Below are 7154 nucleotides of genomic sequence, written 5' to 3' on the forward strand. Positions count from 1 at the left end.
GATTAGAACTTCAGATGGGCACCTAATTACTAATATCATTGCCTCTGGTCCCCCCATTCTTGCAGTTCTGAAAACCATATTCCTAGCTGTTGGCAAGTCTAATCCTGTGCTCCCTGAGGTCACTGCTGAGAGAGATCAAAGATTCTATGGTTTGCTAGGTCTGTCCTCTGAGATGCTGATGGATCTCCAGGGAGGGTCTGTGTGGTTTGCTAGGTCTGTCCCCTGAGATGCTGATGGGTCCCCAGGGAGGGTCTGTGTGGTTTGCTAGGTCTGTCCCCTGAGATGTTGATGGGTCCCCAGGGAGGGTCTCTGTGGTTATTTCCCAAAGCCATAGACAGAGAGGCAAGGAACTGTCCTTATAGAATTTGGATATACATTGATTATCCTAATGAGTCCTGTGATGACACCTGGGACACATCCCTGGTGAAGGATGTGGGAGCCATAGTCATCTCTACAGTCTCTGGCTTCCCATACTGAAAGCAAACTGGCTTGGCTAGTCTAAATGCTTGCCGTAAATAAACGCTGCAGCAAAAACATTATTTTTATGTTTCTGCATTATGGGCTACTCTGGTGTAATCATTAATCATGTGCTTTTGTCCGTTAGGAGACAAAATCCCCAGTGCATTAGCATTTTAAAAGCCAGTCCTTTGATTAACATATGCATTGTTTGAACACAGACATCCTATCCTGTCACTGCTTTTGTGAGGTGACCAAGAAAGTCATCAAAAGTTTCTGAAAGGCTCTGTAATGTCCTAACAAAGCCCAGGCTCAGACAGAGGTCACCACACTCACTAAACAGCAAGAGAAACTTGTTCATAAGCTTGTGATGTATAGCCAAGTTGGTGGTGTAACAGCAACAATTTACTTTCATTTTCTGTGTCCTGTTTCAAAGGGTTGCTCCAACTTAAAGAATCTGAGGAGAAATGCAGAAGTTGTAGGTATACTTGAATTTATTCTCTTGTGTCCTTAGGACTGAGACAGCTTGTGATAAATGCTTCTGAAATGGTTCCAGCGTCCATCCTTTTTTTTTTTTTTTAACAAGTGCCCATATTGAAAAACTCAGAAGCAGAAATCTAAATACCTTGGATCTGTTTCTTTTTAAAGTATCTCACCCATCTGGTACCTGTGCTTTTGGGAATGATGGGCATGACAGATTACCTATTGTAACAGTTCTTGATAAGTCCCAAGACTAACCACAGCCCATGCTTGTTTAAGCAGACAGCACCAAAGAGCCAAATAATGATATGATGATGACTCCAATCCATTGCCACTCAACCTTGAAAATCCTCACCAAGTCACAGCTTGATCAACTGAGCTGCCTCTTTTGGGGTGCCCCTTGCCAGAGATAGCAGAACTCAGTCAGTATGAATTTTCAACAGGGGAGACAGACCCAAAGGGACTGTGAGAAGTTCTAAGGACCCAGTATGTAGGTCTCCAGTATTGAATTTTTGCCAGACGCAATTGCATGTAAAGATACTATACAGTTGCTACACTATATTTAGAAGGAGATAGAATGTTTTGCTTACTAAATCATCAGGGGGAACAAAGGCCTGGATGTATGGACAGGCAAATAAATACATGGGAATGCAACAAGCTCACATCTTACAAAATAACACATTCCTGTACCCTGCAGGTGCGAAAGTCTGTCGATCATGTCTTAGAGTGCCAAAGGTCAGAACACTCTCAAAGGTAGCATTGTTTCTCTCTCAGACAAAGCTGTTAATGAAGTGGGGCATGTGGGGAGGCTCTCAGGTAATAACAGAGAAACACAAACGTGGAAAGGACCGAAAAGGGTGCTGACAGCACACTATCTACTTCCACAGCTCTTGCAGCTTAGCCGTCTTCCTCCTCCTCTTCCTCACTCCTTAACCCGGTTTGCCATTGGATGTTCCCCGGGAGACTAAAACAGTCCAGGCTCTATTATGCGTGAACTTCATTTTTATAGTTAGACCAACAAGTCAAAAACTGTCTACCATGCCAGGCAGTAGCAGCACACACCTTTAATCCCAGCACTTGGGAGGCAGAGTCAGGCAGATAGAACTCTGTGAGTTCAAGGCTATCCTGGTCTACAGAGTAAGTTCCAGGATAGCCAGGGCTACAAAGAAAAATCCTGTGTCAGGAAAAACAAACAAACAAACAAACAAACAAACAAACAACAACAACAACAAAATGGTCTATCATTATGATGGTCAAACCAGTACAAATCTCCAAAGACTTCCTCACACCAGAAGTCTGGGGCTATAACCTGCTCATGAGCTGGGAGTCCACTCAATATGCAGTTGGCAAATATTTACTGCATACCTATGAGGTGCCCAAAAACCATCTCTATCCTCACAAGCCTGGGAGTATCACTGTAAACCAGGCTGGATTTGAACCCACAGAGATTTGCCTGCCTCTGCTTCCAGAGTGCCAGGATTGAAGGTGTGTACCCCCACATCTGGCATATCCTCACAAAGCTTAATGATTGTATTTGCATCTTAAATATCACTCAGAAGCAAATACATGGGTTAGTAGGAAACCAAGTTGGAGCTAGAAATCAGCTGCAAACAGAAACACAGGAAGGGGCTCTGCCGTCATTTGCAGGACAGTTCTGAATAGAAGACCTCCAGCAAGACTATAGTCCATTATACGTGTCAGCAGAACAGTGCTGATTGGTGGGAAAATGGACTCTCTCTGCCTCTAGCTTTACAACATGAATCTGGTAGTTTGAATATGTTATACCAGTGCCTGCCAGTCATTGGTTGAGGCCAACTCTCTCAATGAGGATGGCTAATAAAAGTCCCTAATCAGAATGCTCAGGTATTAGGAACTGGTGGGTAACTCTGCTCTGTACTGGTGTGATAAAGCAAGATACAGCTAGGATGCAAATCATATCTGTGATCTCCACGGACTTCGGTTTTCCTCTGGAGAACAGGAAGATGACAGAAGGAAGGACACTCTACTGCCTCCAGCCCACCCATCAGACCTCTTGGTAAGCCATTTCTAACCATCTCCATAAGTGTTCCACGAAGCTCCGCTAAGCATTCCACACGGCTCTGGTGATCTATGTTCCGAGAAACACAACTGTATACAGCGCATTACATAATATTTAGCAGTCAACAAATGCTGACTGGAAGGGTGGACACATAGTTTGTGGAACAAGCATGTGGTAATGTTTTCTGTTGTGTCTTTGTTTCACAGATTTCTTTTCCCTCCTATTAGCACTCATTCTTCCTGTTGGGAGGGGCTCTATTCTCTTTAAGGATGTCATCATTCTAGGCTTTACTGCCAATTCCTCAATGTGTTACTGATAGAGTAGTTCTATTTGGCAAATATTTCCTGCGCACTTTTGTATGGAAACCCCTCTAAGTATTGTGGGGTCCACACAGCTAACTAACTCAGACCTTTCCTTCAAAAAACATTTCTATGGACCCTTTCTAATGTTGCTAGAATGTTCCTTAATCTTATTAATGCCTTCTTTCTGTCACTGCACTTAGTACCTAACACGTCTGAGACACAAACTTCCAGTCACGTAGATTGTTACATTAGTGGAGGCTCCAAATGAAACTCCCAGTGGATCCCAGGGTTGTACTCTTCCATACCGGACCCAAGCTTAGCCACGTAACTTGCTTTGCTAGCGGACACTGGAGACCTGATACAACCTAGCCAAGGCTGGATGCCCATCACACACTGTAGTTTTCTCCCATGGAATGCTATACTACTGTGAGAAGCTGATCTAGAATCTAGATAAAAAAGTCAAGGAAACATATCTCACTGTCTGTCTAAGATGAACCCCATGTTAGGTGACCCTGTCTGCCCGAATGCAGCTATGATAGAGAACCAGACCAAAAGAGCAATCCATCTTGGGCTACACACAATATAATTATGCTGAGGTCAGTGTCTGATAGTCTTTCTGAACAGAGGAAATGAAGGCATGCATTCTTTTAAAGTTCTCTGTGGGTCTGTGGTGGTTTGCATATGCTCGGGATTAGGTACGGCCCTGTTGGAGTAGGTGTGTCACTGTGGGTGTGGGCTTTAATACTCTAGTCCTAGCTGCCTGGAAGCCAGTGTTCTGCTAGCAGCCTTCAGATGAAGATGTAGAACGCTCAGCTCCTCCTGCGCCATGCCTGCCTGGATGCTGACATGTTCCTGCTTTGACAATGAACTGAACGTGTAAGCCACGTTGATATTGTCCTTATAAGAGTTGCCTTGGTCATGGTGTCTGTTCACAGCAGTAAAACCCTAACTAAGTGGGAAGCATTAGGGCCCTTTAGTCCCCCTTCTAATATTAAAGACCTTTGGTTGTAGAGAAGAAGTACTTTCTCAAATTGTTTTTGCTTGGAATATTATTTGAATCTTTTCACTTTCTTTTAGGGAGGTGTAGGTGTCCTTTAAGGAGGTGAGTTTCTTTCTTTTTCTTTTTCCACTTTGTATATTTTTTATTAGATATATTCTTTATTTACATTTCAAATGATTTCCCTTTTCCTGGATCCCCTCTCCCCAGGAGGTGAGTTTCTGGATTTGTTTTTTGCTGTTGTTGTTGTTGTTATTGTTGTTGTTGTTTGTTTTGTTTTGTTTTTTGAGACAGGGTTTCTCTGTATATCCCTGGCTGTCCTGGAACTCACTCTGTAGACCAGGCTGGCCTCAAACTCAGAAATCTGCCTGCCTCTGCCTTCCAAGTGCTGGGATTACAGGCGTGTGCCACCACTGCCCGGCTAGGAGGTGAGTTTCTTACAGACAGAAAACAATTAAACCCTGTGTATTAGTCAGGGTTTCTATTGTTGTAAAGAGACACCATGACCATGACAATTCTTACAAAGGAAAACATTTAACTGAGTCTGGCTTACAGTTTACAGGTTTGGTCCATTGTCATCATAAGAGGAAGTATGACAGCATACAGGAAGGCATGGTGCTGGAGAAGGAACTGAGAGTTCTGTATCTGGATCCGCAGGCATCTGGAAGAGTCTGTGAGACACCAGGCCTGCTTGCTAATGTGAAACCTCAAAGCCTTCCCCAGTGACTTCTCCAACAAGGCCATACCTACTCCAAAAAAGACCAAATCTCCCAATAGGCTATTTTCTTTCAAATTACCACAACCATGCTCTTTAATCTACTTGGCTAGTTTGCATTTTTAAATAGAAATTTAAAACCATTCACATTTAGGGTTATTATTGGGAGATATTTCTAACGTTTTCCTGCTCCATCATAGAAATGTGGGTTAGTAATGTTTCAGTTTCTCTTTTTTATGTTTTTTGTTTGTTTGTTTGTTTGGGTTTTTTTAGGATTTGTTTTTTTTTCTTTTTCTTTTTTCTTTTCTTTCTTTTTCTTTCTTTTTTTGTTTTTTTGTTTGTTTGTTTGTTTGTTTGTTTGTTTTGGGGGGATTTGGTTTTTTCGAGACAGGGTTTCTCTGTATATCCCTGGCTGTCCTGGAACTCACTCTGTAGACCAGGATGGCCTCGAACTCAGAAATCTGCCTACCTCTGCCTCCCAAGTGCTGGGATTACAGGTGTGTGTCACCACTGCCCAGCTTCAGTTTCTCATTTTTAAACCTATGTTCCTGCTAAAATTTGTTCATTCTCAAACTCTAATGCTTACAGATGTACTTATTCCTCGTCTCTCTGTAGTATTATCTAAAGGGTCTTCTGCAGTATCGGTTCATTGGTTGTGGATTGCTTTAGCTTATGTTCATGATGGTAGTTCTTTTTTCTTTCCATTTCATTTTATTGTTGTTGTTTAAGGATGGGTTTTTATTCTATAGCTGGACTGACCTGGAATGCACCATAGAGACTGGCCCCAAACTCAAAGAGACCCATCAGCCTCTCCCTCCTGAGTGCTGGGATTAAAATCCTTTGCTATTACACCTAGTTCCCTTTAAAGGACAGCTTTGCTGGATGGAGTTGTCCTGGTTGGAAGTCAGTTGCTTTAGGGCTTGGAATACTTCAGGTACGCTTGGTTCCTCTGGTCTCCAGTGTTTATCCTGAGGAGTCTACTATAAGCTTGCTTTTACATGTAAATTGGAATTTCTCACATCCCAATTTTCATATTTGTCCTTTACCTACAGTAAGACATGGATGGGTCATCCCTGTTTACAAATAGACCAGGTTTCAAATGCCTCCAGTACTTGAAGGTACACTCTTTCCTTTTATTTGGGAAAATTTCTGCCTTAATCTAATAAAAACTTTATATACCATTTGTTCATGTCTTAGTCTCCTCTCCAAAACCACAAATTCATAGGGTCAGCTCCTAGGTCTGTCACATAGGTCTTAGACCTTGGAACTACGGTTGCCTAATTTTATTCTTAATTGCTATCTGAATATAGTAATTTCTCCACTTTGCTTTCAATCTGTGATATTCTTTTTTAAACCTGGTCTATCTATTGTTGGTGGTGCCCATTGAGTGGCCTTATTTACACAATTTACATTTCTCTCTCTCTCTCTCTCTCTCTCTCTCTCTCTCTCTCTTTCTCTCTCTCTCTCTCCAATTCATGTTTGGCTGAATTTCTCATTGGAGCAGTTAAATTTCTCCCCCAAGTGGCTGAGTTAAATTGGCTCTTTTATTATATTTATCTTATTATTTGAATTCTCTTTGAGGTCACTGACTATTTTTAAAACCAGACCTTCAAATTACTTGGCATTTGGACCATTTTAATATCTTGGATTCAGTTATTAAAAAGAAACATTGGGAGGAGTCAAGCTTCTTGTTTAATATTTCTTGAGCTTCTGTGTTGCTATTTTCACATCTATTCTGACAGCTATATGGAAGCCTTCTTAGGGAGCATTCTTTCTCATGGGAACACTCTCAGTATTGCTCAAAGAGTAGATGCAAACAACTATAATACCACCACCAGATCACTCAGATTTAGAAATAGAATTAAAACACCACCAATTATACCACCAGTGGGAGGAAAGTACCCAAAGTAATATAAAGTAAATTATGACAAGAAAAATTAATGAGGCTCTAACATGGCCAGGATCATAGGATCAGAGGTGAGGAGAACACAACATCTGTACCAACACCTGGAATAACAGGGACCAGTGGGATCCAGGGACCCCAAAATGCTGCACGGGTTCCTTCCGGTCTGTACCGGTGCCCTGAGCAGACCTTGGGTGCAAACTCGGCAGCCAGTCCCACAACACCCAGAGGAAGCTCCACTCCCAGGCGCTCTAACATACCCA

The sequence above is a fragment of the Apodemus sylvaticus genome, chromosome 1 (assembly GCF_947179515.1).
Source record: "Apodemus sylvaticus chromosome 1, mApoSyl1.1, whole genome shotgun sequence".
Lineage (NCBI taxonomy): Eukaryota > Metazoa > Chordata > Mammalia > Rodentia > Muridae > Apodemus > Apodemus sylvaticus.